We start from the raw sequence: 15,597 nt of genomic DNA on the forward strand, positions 1-15,597 counted from the left end.
TGTGTATTCAACCCTCAGCAATACATCTGAGAAGTGGTTTCATCAGAACTCCAGTCCACTGTAAAGGCAAGGAAAACCCACACACATTTCTGACAATTGCACATCAGACAGGACATAATAGTTACTGTTCAATGATGAGTAAGCAGTAAGAAATCCAGCACTGATCCTAACAACAAAAGAAAACCACAAGGAAGATTACCCTTCTCACAGAGGCAAAACCTAACTTAGATAGTAAATTACTTCAGGACAGAACTAACTTCCAGTCCCTATTTGGCAAACTACACAAAACAAGCATATTTGGAGAGAAGAGACCAAGATGAGATAAGATAATTTAAGAAAAGTGAGATAAATTTTAAAAGGATGCGAAAAAATTAAGATTGCAACAGTAGAAATAAAGCCAACATTGGAAGTGAAAAAGAAAAATCATGAGTGATAAAAAAGGGCAAACATTTGAGCAGCTCCGAAGAGGACAGAAACGATAAGCCAACCTAATAATTACATGTTTCCAAGGAAGGAAACAGAACGGAAACAAAAGTAATAACCAAAAGTATTATTGGAAATTTTAAAAAAGCACCAAGCACAAAGATCATAAGGAGCTAATGTTTCAGGCAACATTAGTGAGCATGTACAAGACAGAATCTGTCAAAATATTTAAAAGAAAGAAAAAGGAAAATTCCTACCACCATCCAGATACTGCAGAAATGGGGTGGGGGAGACTGAAGATCTGAAACAAAATGATTAACTCAAGGTGACAGAACAACATCAACAGGATTTCTGAGGGAAGTTAGCAATCTAAATCATTAAATGTGGCTTCCAGGTACTCCTACTGAAAATACTAGCTGAAAATATACACTAGATGATATACGTGATTAATTTAAACGTAAAACTGAGAAAACTGGCAATGAGCAACGAATTCACATAAATAAGGTTTAAATAACCTGTGTTAATACTAAATGTAATTGCTGAGATAAAACTAATAATTAGGCCAGGTGTGACGGCTCTCACCTATAATCCCAGCATTTTGGGAGGCTGAGACAGGAAGATCACCTGAGCCTTGGCAACATAGTGAAATCTCATCTCTACAAAAAATTTAAAAATTAGGCGAGTGTGGTGGTATGCGCCTGTAGTCTCACTACTCAAGCGGCTAAGATGGGAGGACTGCCTGAGGCTGCAATAAGCTGAGGTTGCACCACTGTACTCCAACCTGAGCAACCTTCCTATATCTGAAGATTATAAGATTTTTTTTTCTCTTAACCCACTCTCACTTTAACCTCTTTTCACCTCCATGGTGAGCTTGGGACAACAGAGCGAGACCTTCAGACATGGTGACTCACACTTGTAATCCCAGCACTTTGGGAGGTCAAGGCAGGTGGATCACTTGAGGCCAGGAGTTTGAGATCAGCCTTGCCAACATGACAAAACCCTGTCTCTATTCAAAATACAAAAATTAGCAAGGCATGGTGGCATGTGCCTGTAATCCCAGCTACCAGAGAAGCTGAGGTAGCAGAAATGCTTGAACTGGGACCTGGGAGGTGGAGGTTTCAGTGAGCCAAGATTACGCCACTGCACTCCAGCCTGGGTTACAGAGGGAGACTCCATCTCAAAACAAAACAAACAAAACAACAGTTGTGCCAAAAAGGAGGTAGAGAAATTGGAACTGCTGTGCACTGCTGGTGGAAATTTAAGGTGACGCAGCCACTGTGCAAAGCAATGTTTGTTCCTCAAAAAATTAAACAAAGAATTTAAAAAATTAAACAGAGTATGACCCAGCAACTCCATTCTGGATATGTACCCAAAAGAACTGAAAAAAAGGTCTCAAAGAGTATTTGTACCATATTCACAGATTTATCCTCCATAGCTAAAATATGGAAGCAACCCAAGCATCTACTGATGAATAAATGGACAAGCAAAATGAGGCAAATACATACACGGGAATATTATTCACCCTAAAAAAAAAATTCTGACATGCTATAACACAGATGAACCTCAAAGATAAGTGAAATAAATAAAAAAACACAAATACTCTATGATTCCACTTATATGAGGGACCTAAGAGTAGTCAAAATCATGCAGACAGAAAGCGGAATTTCCTTCTACTTTCTGAAAGGGTACAGAATTTCAGTTTTGGAGGATGGAAAGCGTTTCAGAGATAGATGGTGGTGACAGCAGCACATTTTAAATGTATTTAGTACCACTGACCCGTATGCTTAAAACTGGTTAAGATGGTAAATTCTGTTATGTGCATTTTATACCACAATAAGAAACTCCACACATCAATGTTTATAGCAGCTTTATTCATAATCATTAAACCTAGTCCTTCAATAGGTGGACATACATCCAAACAATGGAATATTATTCAGTGCTAAAATGAAATGAGCTATCAAGCCATATGCATACTGCTAAATGAAGGAACCTGAAAGAAAAAGGCTACATACTATGTAATTCCAACTATGTGACATTCTGGAAAAGGCATCGTGATGGAGATAGAAAAAGGATCAGTGGTTGCCAGGAGTTGCGGTAAAGTGGAGAGGAACAGGTGGAGCAGAGAGTTTTAAGGTGGAGAAACAATTCTGTATGATGCTATAATGGTGGATACACGTTGCTGTACATTTGTCAAAACCCACTGAATGTACAGTACCATAGAAGCAAACCCTAATGTAAACTATGGGCTTTGGGTAGTAATAATGTGTGAATATTGGTTCACTGACTATCAAATATACCACAGTGATGCAGGATTATTGATGATGGGGAGGCTTGGAAGAGAGGGGCATGAGGACCATGGGGTATATGGGAACTCTGTACCTTAGGCTCAATTTTGCTGTGAACCTAAAATCCTGCAAAGTCTATTAATTAAAATGAATAAACATTTTAAAAAATCATTAGAAATAAGAGAGTGACACTCAACCAACACATACTTATTTCATACCTATTTATTCAAAGCTCTGTAAAATAGAATAAAATCCAAGTAAATGAGAAAGAAACTTCAGATGGAAGTGCTATAAAGGAAAATAAACACACAGAGGCCAGGAGCGGTTGCTCACGCCTGTAATCCCAGCACTTTGGGAGGCAAAGGCAGGTGGATCAGTTCAGGTCAGGAGTTCAAGACCAGCCTGACCAACCTGGTGAAACCCTGACTCTACTAAAATACAAAAATTAGCCGGATGTGGTGGCGGGCGCCTGTAATCCCAGCTACTCAGGAGGCTGAGGCAGGAGAATTGCTTGAACCCAGGGAGCAGAGGTTGCGGTGAGCGGAGATTGTGCCACTTCACTCCAGCCTGAGCGATCTTTCATTTCATGATCACCTCTGCCTACTCCCACTCTGCATCTGACTTCCTGAACCCAGGAGGGGAAGGATGCAGAGAGCCGAGACTGTGTCACTGCACTCCAGCCTGGAGTGAGACTCAGTCTAAAAACAAGCAAATAAACAAACAAAAAGAATCTTTCTTTAAAACCAATAGCTGCCGTCATCCCTAAATGCAAAAATATTAATACTAGAGTCATTTCAAGACAATGACACCTCTCTTGTTGAATCAAGTCTTGGAATTTCAAGCCAATGTAATAAAGACCTAAAACAGGGTTAAATATTGTAACCACAAAAAACAGGCTGAAAAAAAAAAAAAGACCAAAAACAGAAAACAGGCTAAAGTTAATATTATTCTCATATAAAACAATGAGCCTGGAAAACAAAATAAACAGACTTTTACATGTTGGTTAGGCTGTCTCTAACTCCTGATATCAGGTGACCCAACCATCTTGGCCTCCCAAAGTGCTGGGATTTCAGGTGTGAGCCACTGCTCCCAGACTATTTCCATTAGTTCTAATAGGCACTTAGGGTAACTAGGCCGCATACAGTGGCTCACGCCTGTAATCCCAGCACTTTGGGAGGCCAAGGCAAGGTGGATCACCTGAGGTCAAGACCAGCCTAGCCAAATTAGTGAAACCCCATCTCTACTAAAAACACAAAAAATTAGCCGGGCATGGTGGTGCCTATCTGTAATCCCAGCTACTGGGGAGGCTGAGGCATGAGAATCCCTTGAACTCGGGAGGTGGAAGTTGCAGTGAGCTGAAACTGCATCACTGTACTCCAGCCTGGGTCACAGAGCGAGACTATGTACCCTCCACCAAAAAAAAAAATTGAAACAATAATTATCAAAAGTACCAGAAGAAAACACGTAAGAATGTTTTTTGTAAAGGTGGAATGAGGAAGTTCTTAAACAGAAGGCTACAGGTTAATATCTACTACATGTGAAGAGCTTCTATAATTCAATAAGGAAATACAGATTGGTAAAATCTTTTTGGAAGGCAATTCAAAAAAAGAGTAAAAAGAAATTTAAACACACACTTACATATCGTTATGAAAATACTTGTATACATATGCATGTGCACACAGACGTACATATAACGAATTTCATTATGGCTCTAGTTTTAGTTGCTCAAAATTAGAAACATAAATGACCACAAATAATTGGTACTACTATGCAATGTACTATCTTATGACTTAAAAAGATGAGGTGCCACTATACATAATGAGATTAAAAAAACATATAATGATCCGATTTTTTATTTTAAAATCAACATAAAAAGTATTCAGGCCAGGCAAGATGGCTCACACCTGTAATCCCAACACTTTGGGAGGCCGAGGAGGGCGGATCACGAGGTCAGGAGTTGGAGATCAGCCTGGCCAACATGGTGAAACCCTGTCTCTACTAAAAATACAAAAATTAGCTGGGCATGGTGGCAGGCACCTGTACCCTGAGTAGTAATCCCAGCTACTCAGGAGGCTGAGGCAGGAGACTTGTTTGAACCCGAGAGGTGGAGGTTGCAGTGAGCCGAGATCACGCCACTGGACTCCAGTCTGGGTGACAGGGTGAGACTCCATCTCAAAACAACAACAAAAGTATCTGACACACATAGGTAATTATTTCTAATTTATTAAGTAAAACTATTAACAGTGGGTAGGTACTTTTAAGGTATGGGACTGAAAAGTGAAGACAGTAATTTTCACTTTTTAAAAATTTTATAAGACAGGGTCTTATTCTGTCACCCAGGCTGGAATGCAGTGGTGCAATCATAGCTCACTGTACCTCCAACTCTTGGGCTCAGGTGATCCTCCTGCCTCAGCCTCCCAAAGTGCTGGAATTTTCACTCTTTAAATATTTAATTGACTTGTTTGAACCTTTCATAATAAATGTGTACTGCTTTTAAAATTTAAATTTAAAATAAGGAACAAAACCACCGTTCTAGTCTGTTACGATGGTTCCCTCTGCCAGCTGAAACTAAGCTGATTTTAACTAACATTTATTAAGAACTATACTTACAGAATACTTTACCTGCATTCTCTCATTTGATCTAAATACCGCTATGAAATCAGTATTATGTTTATTATTATAATACCCATCTTGCAGATGAGAAAAGCAAGTCTTGAAAAAATGCATATTTTGGTCGGGTGCAGTGGCTCACACCTGTAATTCCAGCACTTTGGGAGGGAGAGGTGAGTGGTCATGAAGTCAGGAGATGGAGACCATCCCTAGCTAATATGGCAAAACCTCATCTCTACTAAAAATACAAAAAGCTAGTCCCAGCTACTTGGGAGGCTGAGGCAGCAGAATCTCTTGAACCCAGGAAGCGGAGGTTGCAATGAGCTGAGATTGTGCTACTGCACTCCAGCCTGGGTGACAGAATGAGACTCCATCTCAAAAGAAAAGAAAAAGAAAAAATGTGTATCTTGCCCAGGGTAAAGTAGAACATCTCAAAACCAGGACTCTAGCTCCTAACCACCTGTGACACATGGAGTAAGTACTAAAGTAACTCAGAGACGGTAGGCTAGAACACTGAAATCCTGAATGAATGTTCAGACTGACTACCCTCAGCCAGGTGGGTGATCCTAGAAGTGATGCAAAACTCAACTCTGATCACAGAAGAAGACAATCAGTATTTTATTTCTTAGGGGCAATGAGGATTATTTTTTCCTTCCCTCTTCTGCTTTGTTAAGGCACAAAAAGGATACTAGGAAGAGTTCAGACACCTAATTTGCAACTGACACCCTCCCTCTGATTAGTCTGGAAACTTAACTCTTAAAACTGGAAAGGGCTTTTGATAACAAACTGATCAAAACCCTTATGACTTAAAGTCTTCAAGATGACCCAGTTTCAAAGTTTAATCAGAAGTGCACAAGTCAGAAAGCCAAAAGAAATGTCATACTCAAATATAATAATAATAAATTTTGATAGATAAAAGGAAGACTCTAGCCGGGTGCGGTGGCTCACGCCTGCAATCCCAGCACTCTGGGAGGCCAAGGAGGATGGATCATGAGGTCAGGAGTTCAAGACCAGCTTGGCCAACAGTGAAACCCCATCTCTAGTAAAAATTACAAAAATTAGCCAGGTGTGGTGGTGTATGCCTGTAATCCCAGCCACTCAGGAGGCTGGGGCAGGAGAATCACTTGAATCCCGGAGGCGGAGGTTGCAGTGAGCCAAGATCACACCACTGCACTCCAGCCCAGGCGACAGTGCGAGACTCCGTCTCAAAAAAAAAAAAAAAAAAAAAGATAGGAACAATCTAACAATACCTACTTGTTTTATCCTTGGCTACTTGAAGAAGTTCTTACATCTTAGAAAAGTATAATTCAAGGTCTATCCTTTGTACCTCAGGTACTATTTAAAAAAAAAAAAAAGTCTATCCTTAGCTACCTGAACAAGTTCTAAGTTGTCTCTCTTAAAAAGTATAATTGAAAAGTAATAGAAAACTGTTGGCCCAGCGCGGTGGCTCACACCTGTAAACCCAGCACTTTCGGAGGCCGATGCGGGTGGATCACCTGAGGTCGGGTCGGGAGCTCGAGACTGGAGCTTGAGACTAGTCTGGCCAACATGGAGAAACGCCATTTCTACTAAAAATACAAAATTAGCCAGGAATGGTGGTGCATGTCTGTAATCCCGACTACTCCAGAGGCTGAGGCAGGAGAATCTCGTGAACCTGGGAGGCGTTAGGTTGTGGTAAGCCGAGATCACGCCACTGCACTCCAGCCTGGGCAACAAGAGCGAAACGCCGTCTCCAAAAAAAAAAAAAGAAATAGAAACTGTTAACCGCATCTACTTGGGAGCCCTATCACTTGTATGCTGGAACTATGAACTTACATTCTGAATTTGGGTTTGCAAGGTTGGTATTAAATAGCATGAAGTCCAGAAGAGTTAACTGTCTCTGAATCATAGTAAACCATAAATCGAGGCCCCAAAGGAAGTGAAATACCCACGAACTCTTCCTTCATATAAATATCTCCTTTTAGAAAAAACTGGCAGAGAAGCCAGTTTCAAACTCCAACATTTCTACACCTTAATCCCTCAGGCCATAAAACATCCATTAAGTTAAAAACAACGGATACTACTATTTAATAAACGATGGCAGTATTGAAGCTGAGTATTGAAGCCACTTTTTTCAGAGCCTTGCAGGAGGGAAAGGTAACAATGGGCTAGTGAAAACACAAAATACACTGAATTTAGGTCAACTTCTATTACCAAATCAGAAAGCTGGTTTAAGACCTACATCTATCATAGGTTCACTTTCCCTAATGTAAGTGTAAATCAGTGTGCTTGGCTAATTAGTAGCTCAAAAGATTTAAAAGCTGAGGATGACAGAGTGAAAAAGTTGCCTGAAATCACACTCACAGAACATGAAAAAGGCTCTTCATACATACACGAGCATGAGTGTGTTTTACAAAAGCCACAGAGCTTCTGGCAAAATTGACAGGTTTTAACCTGCTTTAAAAATTACTATTCACTGCCTTCATCCCCGTCTAACTTTATTGAGTGTTATTCTTTTGGACAAAAACAAAACCCCCAGAGCAAATTCTTTTACATTTCAATATCCTGCCTACTTATAAGAGCGGAAGAGTCGAACACAGCAGGGGAAAAAACGTGACGTGCACAACCTTGATCCAAAACACAGCTCTTCTAGTCTAATTTTAGGGCTAACCATTCTGTCTTTTCATAAAGATTAAAAAAGAAAACAAAGAAATGATACATCACCTGTAAAGCAGAACTGAGATAATGATATCAACAGGAGTTCGTTATTTATCAAGGGAAAACAAATCACGCTCACAAGAACATTACTATTAAAATTAAGATACGAGGATAGGCACAACCTCACACCAACTGACAATGACACACTTCTGTTCTTGGATGGGTTATCTTTAAAGAATTAGTCAAAAGGTTGAGTCCACAGAGAAATCTGTGGCAACGTTTTATGTTTGTGCGTGCGTGTGTTTCAAAGAAAGCCAAACAGGGTGAAAAACCAATCTTAACTTCACCTAAGTTACCTAAACAAGCGAATTTTCACCCCCAGGCTGAAGATCAAATAGGAGCGAGAAGCTCTGAAAGTTCTGGTCGTAGGCAGTGGCCCTCGAGAGCCCGGGACGCTCTACGTTTTTACAAATGTGGAATGTGGAAAAGAGGTTACAGACTGGAGCTGACAAAACGGTTAAGGTACTCGCGAAAATATTCCTGAGCAGTGAAACTGGGGTGAACAGAGAGCTAGCAAGGAGGGGCTGAGAATCAGTGAGAGAGGAAAGGGCAAAGAACAAAACCGGAGCATTAAGAAAACGGAGAAAAGGAAGAGGGTGAAACGCATGGGAGGGGAAGACCGAGAGTCGGCAGAGCCTGTGGTGCCGCACGGTTCAGGGCAGGGCTGGGTCCAGGAAGAGTCAGACCTCAGCAGCCCAGCAAGCTTCCCATTTCGGGCTAAAGCCAGAGAAGAAAACAGCTCTGGGGAGCAGACAATGAGCCACCGCCCCGGGAGCCGCGGCTCCCAGTACGCAGGTGGCGGCTCCCCGTCCCGGGCCGCTCCCGCCCGCCAGGCCGCTGAGAAGGAAGGAGGAAGAGAGCGGGCCCGCGTCCCGCGCCGGCGGGCCTGTGTGCACTTACCCCAGGCGAACCAAGGTCCCCGCCCCAGCGAGGCGCCTCGGTCGGAGCTCCCGGCGGGCTGCGGAGCCGCCCCGGGCCAGCGCGCGGCGCGGGGAGGGGAGGGGAGGGAAGGGGAAGCGGGGCGGGAAGAGACGCCGCGCTGCAGCAGCCGCTGCTACCGCTAGGCCCGGCGGCGGCGGAGCCCTGCGGCCGCCAGGGAGGGGAGGGGAGGGAGCCTTCGGCAATGGCGACGGCCCGGGCCGGAGGGGAAGCGGAACAACCGCCGTTGCTGCGCGTGGCCACAACCCTGGGGGAGGGCGACGGCAGGGAGCAGCACGAGGCGGGGCCCGAACCCAGAACCCCTCCCGCCCTGAAGCCGGAGCTCCCCAGAGTGGAGACGAGTACCGCCTCCCACGGGCAGGCCCGCGCGGGGGCCGCTGGGAATCGTAGTTCGGTGATCGACATTGCTTTTATTCCTTTGGTAGTCTCTGTATTGAGAGGAGCAGCCAGTCCCTCATTTAATTTAGCATTGTTTCCAAGCAGGTTTTTGCCGACGGAAGACGCTGACAGACGATTGCTGTTATACACATTTCCTCCGCGACATTTGTTTCTGGGAATTCATACGTTATCCGTTGTGCTTTTTTGCTCACAAACTCTTATAATTCTGCTGCTAAATTAAGTCCCACCTCCTTGCAAATTAATACTTCCCTATTTTATCCACTGAGGAGTTCATCAATGTTTCACTTATTCTACAAATATTTGAATATCCAATATGGCCTAGATACTGTTAAGCATCAGAAATGCGAGGGTGGGCTAGGCGTGGTGGTTCACGCCTGCAATCCCAGCACGGTGGGAAGCGGAGGCGGGCAGATCACCTGAGGTCAGGAGTTCAAGACCAACCTGGCCAAGATGGTGAAACCCTATCTCTACTAAAAATACAAAAATTAGCCGGGCATAGTGGGAAGTGCTTGTAGTCCTAGCTACTGGCGAGGCTGAGGCAGTAGAACTCTTGAACCCGGGAAGAGGAGGTTGCAGTGAGCCAAGATTGGACCACTGCACTCCAGTGTGGGTGACACAGCCAGCCAGACTCCATCTCCAAAACAAAATGAAACAAAAAAACACAAGAGAAATGCAAATTGATTCACCAAGCCTTTGTGGAGCTTATATGAAGACACAGCAATTAGACACACCTGGTATAAGAAAAAACTTGGGGAGATTACTTTGGAGAGGGTGGTCAGAGAAGGCCTCATGAAGGAAGTGACACTTAAGGTAAGAACAGAAAGAGACAGCACTAAGAAGCACCCAAAGAAAAGCAATACAAGCAGAAGAAAGAAAAGAGCTTGCTACGGTCAGTTAAGAAGGCTGTGTAGCTGGGGTCTAGTACAAGAAGGCAGTACTATTAAGAAAACACTAGAGCAGACAAGATTTAGGTCATGAAAGATCCTGAATGCCATGGTAAAAAGTCTACACTTTATTACAAAAAGCTATTAAAAGGCTTTTAAGCAGGGAAGTGATGTTACCTGGTTTACACTTTAAGATCACTAGACTGCAATGTGGAGAATGGAGTATAGAGATGCAAGCATAGAGATTGTGCTTCTCTATCAATGTAGAGCAAAAAACGCAGTGGATAAAGAGGGTACAGGAGAGAAAGGAATCAAGGAACAACATGGCACAGTACAAGATAACCTGAAAAATGCTCTGATTATTAAACACACAGAAACATTGGATAAGTAAGACATCATTTCAAAAGCATAACTTGCAAGAATGAAAAGAGAATGCTTATCATAGTCTTCCAAACTTCACGCTCAACCTGAAGAAGGAGCAGGAAACCAGAGTGGTAAGCAGAGCAGTGAAGCCATGGTTGAGGGTACCTACTTATCTCAGAAATCTCTAGGGTTTTAACAGCTGCGCAGGAAACTAAAGACAAGGACTTGGGCCTATACAAGAAATCAGGAGTGTGATCCTGCATAGGACTTGAAATTTGAAGTGCTATACCCTCCAAGAACAGATTGGGGTGAAAAAAACCCTATACTAGCCCAGGGAGACATACAAAACATTTATTTACTTTGGTCTGCAGTAGGCGTGGAGGGAAAAAGAAAATTTCCCTTTTAGAAATAAAAACCACAATTTTTCCCTTACTAAGGTTTTAAAGTTCAAATTTGTCAAGAAAGTGGTCCCAGGCTAGAGTGCTGGGGGGCCTGGAAGAAGCAAATACAAATCCTGACTGCACAGGTGTACCCTCAACCTAGGTCTCAAAGGATTCCACAGATAAACAGGATTTCCAGAGACAAACATGAGCACCCAAAATACAATACACCTGAGGAAATAAGCAGCAATGAGTGAGTCAACAGAAATTACAAATAACATAATGAAACCCATACAGACTTTAGCTACTGGAATTGATGGCTACAGAATATAAAATATGCCTATTTAAATGATTAAAGAAAATAAGACAAGAGCTAGGAAACATAGCAGGAAATAAGCAGCTTTTTTTTTTTTTTTAAACAACCAAATAGCTTTGAAAATGAATTAAGTAGGCTGTGCACGGTGGCTCATGTCTGTCATCTCAGCACTTTGGGATGCCAAGGCGGACGGATCACCTGAGGTCAGGAGTTCAAGACCAGCCTCACCAACATGGTGAAACCCTATCTACTAAAAATGCAAAAATTAGCCTGGCGTGGTAGCAGGTGCCTGTAGTCCCAGCTACTCGGGAGGCTGAGGCAGGAGAATTGCTTGAACCTGGGACGTAGAGATTGCAGTGAGCCGAGATCGTGCCACTGCACTCTAGCCTGGGCAACAAGAGCAAAACTTCGTCTCAAAACAAACAAACAAGCAAAAAGAGAAAATGAATTAAGTAGAATTTCTAGAAATAAAGAATAATTGAAACCAAAGCCAATGTTTGGTTAAGTAGCAGATTATACACAATTGAAGAGAAAATTAGTAACCGGAAGAGAGATCAGAAGAAATTACTGAGAATATAAAAAACAGGGATCTGGGAGAAAAAAAAAGAAAAGAAATTACTGAGAAAAGCCTAGAGACAGGAAAAAAGAAAGCAAGCTTAAGAGACATGGGGATAGACTGCTAAGATCTACCATACTCCTAATGAGAATTCCAGGAGAGAAAAGAGAAAAACTGAAAGAGACAGAAAATGATGAAATAATGGCTGAAAAATTTCCAGAACTGATTAAAGACAAGAATTTTCAGATTCAGAAAGCAAACTGAATACCGAGCAGTATAAGAAATCTCAAACACATCAAAATGAAACTGCAGAATACCAGAGATAAAGCAACCAGAGAGGAAAGACATTCTGCACAAAGAAACAACTATTATATTCATAGCAGATTTCTTAACAGCAAAATGGGTGCCAGTCAATAATGGTATATTTTCAAAGTACCAAGAGAAAATAACCAAGCTTAGAAGTGTACAACTACCAGCTGGGTGCAGAGCCTCATGCCTGTAATACCAGCACTTTGGGAGGCTGAGGCGGGTGTATCACTTGAGGTCAGGAGTTCAAGACCAGCCTGGCCAACAATAGTGAAACCCTGTCTCTGCTAAAAATATACAAATCAGCAGGTGTAGTAGTGTGCACCTTTAGTCCCAGCTACTTGGGAGGCTGAGGCTGGTGACTCACATGAACCTGGGAAGTGGAGGTGTGAGCAGGGATCATGCTACTGCACTCCAGCCTGGGCGACAGAGTGAGACTTTATCTCAAAAAATAAAATAAAAAAAGAAGAAGCGTACAACTAACTAAATTATCCATGAGTGAGAGTGAAATAAATAGATCATGAAACATAAGCTGTCAACAGAGACACACTAAAGGAACTCCTTAAAAGGTATATTTCAGGAGGAAAGTAATCTCAGAAGGAAGGTCTAAGATGCAAGAAGTCACACTGATAGATAATACCTACCATTATATCACTGATTAGGACAATCCTGAAGAGCATACTTAATTCGTATTATTTCAATGTCTCACAGCCTACCAAACTTTACATTCAACTACCTGCTAGTAGCATAGTTTGTAGGTTTGGGGACAACACATGTAGGTGTTGGTCACTTCACCCCAATTTATATCCAGATCATTATCAGTCAGTATTAATTATCAAATGTATAAATTATAAGTAGCTTTAAATGAATAGATTATCTGGCTATAACAATTCTTAAGCTCAATATATTCTGAAATTATTAAGCTCCGGTATATCTTTCCAATTCTCAAACCATGTAATATCCTCCGAAAGATCTAGGTAAAAATTTTTTTTTTTTTTTTTTTGAGACAGAGTTGCCGGGCGCGGTGGCTGAAGCCTGTAATCCCAGCACTTTGGGAGGCTGAGTCGGGTGGATCACAGGGTCAAGAGATCGAGACCATCCTGGTCAACATGGTGAAAAGCCGTCTCTACTAAAAACACAAAAAATTAGCTGGGCATGGTGGCGCGTGCCTGTAATCCCAGATACTCAGGAGGCTGAGGCAGGAGAATTGCCTGAACCCGGGAGGCGGAGGTTGCGGTGAGCCGAGATCGTGCCATTGCACTCCAGCCTGGGTAACGAGCGAAACTCCATCTCAAAAAAAAAAAGAGACAGAGTTTCACTCTTGTTGCTCAGGCTAGAGTGCAACGGCAAGATATTGGCTCACCACAACCTCAGCCTCTCAGGTTCAAGTGATTCTGCTGCCTCAGCCTCCCGAATAGCTGGGATTACAGGTACATGCCACGGTGCCCAGCTAATTTTGTATTTTTAGAAGAGATGGAGTTTCTCCATGTTGGTCAGGCAGGTCTGGAACTCCTGACTTCAGGTGATCCATCTGCCTCAGCCTCCCAAAGTGCTGGGATTACAGGTGTGAGCCACCGCGCCCGGTTTTGGTAGGTGCCTGAGATAGAGACACATACACACGGGCTATTCTGCTGCCCTGCTATCACCCTTAGTTGAGGTAACCAGTTTCTTTGTTCTCTGCATGCTAAAGAACCTAAAACAATAACTTAAGAAAAATAAACCATAAAAGTGGGACAAATATTGGAGCATAATGACCAAGAAAATGGTACCCATTCCCTTTCCCTTAAAAAAGACCATACACCGAATTTTAAAACTGATTTTAAAATAAGCATTTGTTTATTGTTTAAGTATCCAAAGAAGATAATCTAAAGAGGTCAAAACCAGAAATGTTCTGTTATACTAAAAGTGATGTCATCTGCAACCATTTATCCAGGCAAGAAGAGTCATATCAAAGCTTTCTTCATTCACATTTTTATTCCGCTTCTGAATATTTGTATAAATGAGTAAATGGCTGAACCACATTCCAAGTCACAATCTTATTTTAAATACTGATGAAACTTGGTTGTGATGAGCAAAAATAAGAACATTCTATATACACATGCCCCACATACTCTTTTTTTTTTTTTTAGACACAGTTTTGCTCTGTTGCCAGGCGCCAGGCTAGAGTGCAGTAGCGGGATCTTGGCTCATTGCAACCTCTGCCTCCTGGGTTCAAGCAATTCTCCCGCCTCAGCCTCCTGAGTAGCTGGGACTACAGATGTGCGCCACCACGCCCAGCTAATTTTTTTATATTTTAGTAGAGACAGGGTTTCACTATGTTGGCCAGGATGGTCTCGATTTCTTGACCTCGTCATCCGCCCGTCTCCACCTCCTAAAGTGCTGGGATTACAGGCATGAGCCACCGCACCTGGCCCATACTCTTAAGATGTTAAACAGTACCGTGTTCCCCTACCTGTCTAACCATATGCCAAAATGTTGCCTGTCAATGTTCGTGAATTTTAACTGACATATAATTCCATTTCAGTGTCACATTATTAATCCCATAGTGAAAGAAATGTTTCCAAAACATGAAATTTTTTCTCATGAGAAAGCATGAAACTATACTGGGTTGAAATTTTAGTCATTTTAAAGGTCACGAGTTCTGCTTTATGGCACCGGGTTGCCTTTTCCAATATTTAAGTCTCAAATACACCTTTAAAAAGAACTGTTATGACTAGTCAAGTCACAACAAGATATGGTCCCATGAAAACACCAAAATGTTTCAGGAAACTGAGCAGCGATAGCATATATAAAGGTTTATCACATCTCAATACTCTATATAAAACAAATAATGCCAACATACCCTGGTTTGATGGCTTCTCTTCTGGAACACGCTCCCTCTAAAGTTTTATTTTTTAATTAGCCTATGGCACTTACTTTATTTTCTAATTTTTTCCCAAGCATCACAGTAAATTAAGAACCTTTGTTTTAAAAAATTACCTGATGATTCCAATTATTGTTCAGGTACAACTTTAAAATGGCAATCTGAGTTCTCTTCTTCACACATTCTGTACTAAATCTTAGTACTCAGTTTCATCAAGCCGTTTGCCAATTCATATATTCAAAAGAAACATAAAATGTAAAAGGAGAATGGAGTGTATTAAGGAATAATCAACAATTTAAGATTATCAATAATTTTGATATTAATAATTTCTTAGCTGTCCTAATGATTTTTGTTGAAACTCTGGCAAATGTCTTTAATATTCTCATGACATTAATATTTAAATAGACATGATTTTCATCCCAAGTGATTTTATTCTTTTTTTTCCCCTTTGGAGATAGGATCTCACTCTGTCGCCCAAACTGGAGTGCAGTGGTGCAATCTTGGCTCTCTGGAACCTCTGCCTCCCAGGTGCAAGCGATTCTCCCACATCTCCCTCCCAATTAGCTAGGACTAAAG

The 15,597-nt window shown here is 41.9% G+C and overlaps 1 protein-coding gene across 2 annotated transcripts in view; it reads right to left on the reverse strand.

The window, feature by feature from the left end:
• Positions 1–15,597, reverse strand: part of PAK2 (p21 (RAC1) activated kinase 2) — an 85,663-nt gene that overhangs the window by 66,420 nt on the left and 3,646 nt on the right. Inside the window, exon 1 of one of the 2 annotated variants that reach the window (XM_054245518.2) lies at positions 15,138–15,240. The exons of the other annotated variant lie outside the window; for it this stretch is intronic. The gene's annotated coding sequence lies outside the window, so the exon portion shown is untranslated. Of the gene's footprint in view, positions 1–15,137; positions 15,241–15,597 lie in introns of those variants that run through there. 2 annotated transcript variants of the gene reach the window in all.

The sequence above is a fragment of the Callithrix jacchus genome, chromosome 15, assembly GCF_049354715.1.
Source record: "Callithrix jacchus isolate 240 chromosome 15, calJac240_pri, whole genome shotgun sequence".
Taxonomy (NCBI): Eukaryota; Metazoa; Chordata; class Mammalia; order Primates; family Cebidae; genus Callithrix; species Callithrix jacchus.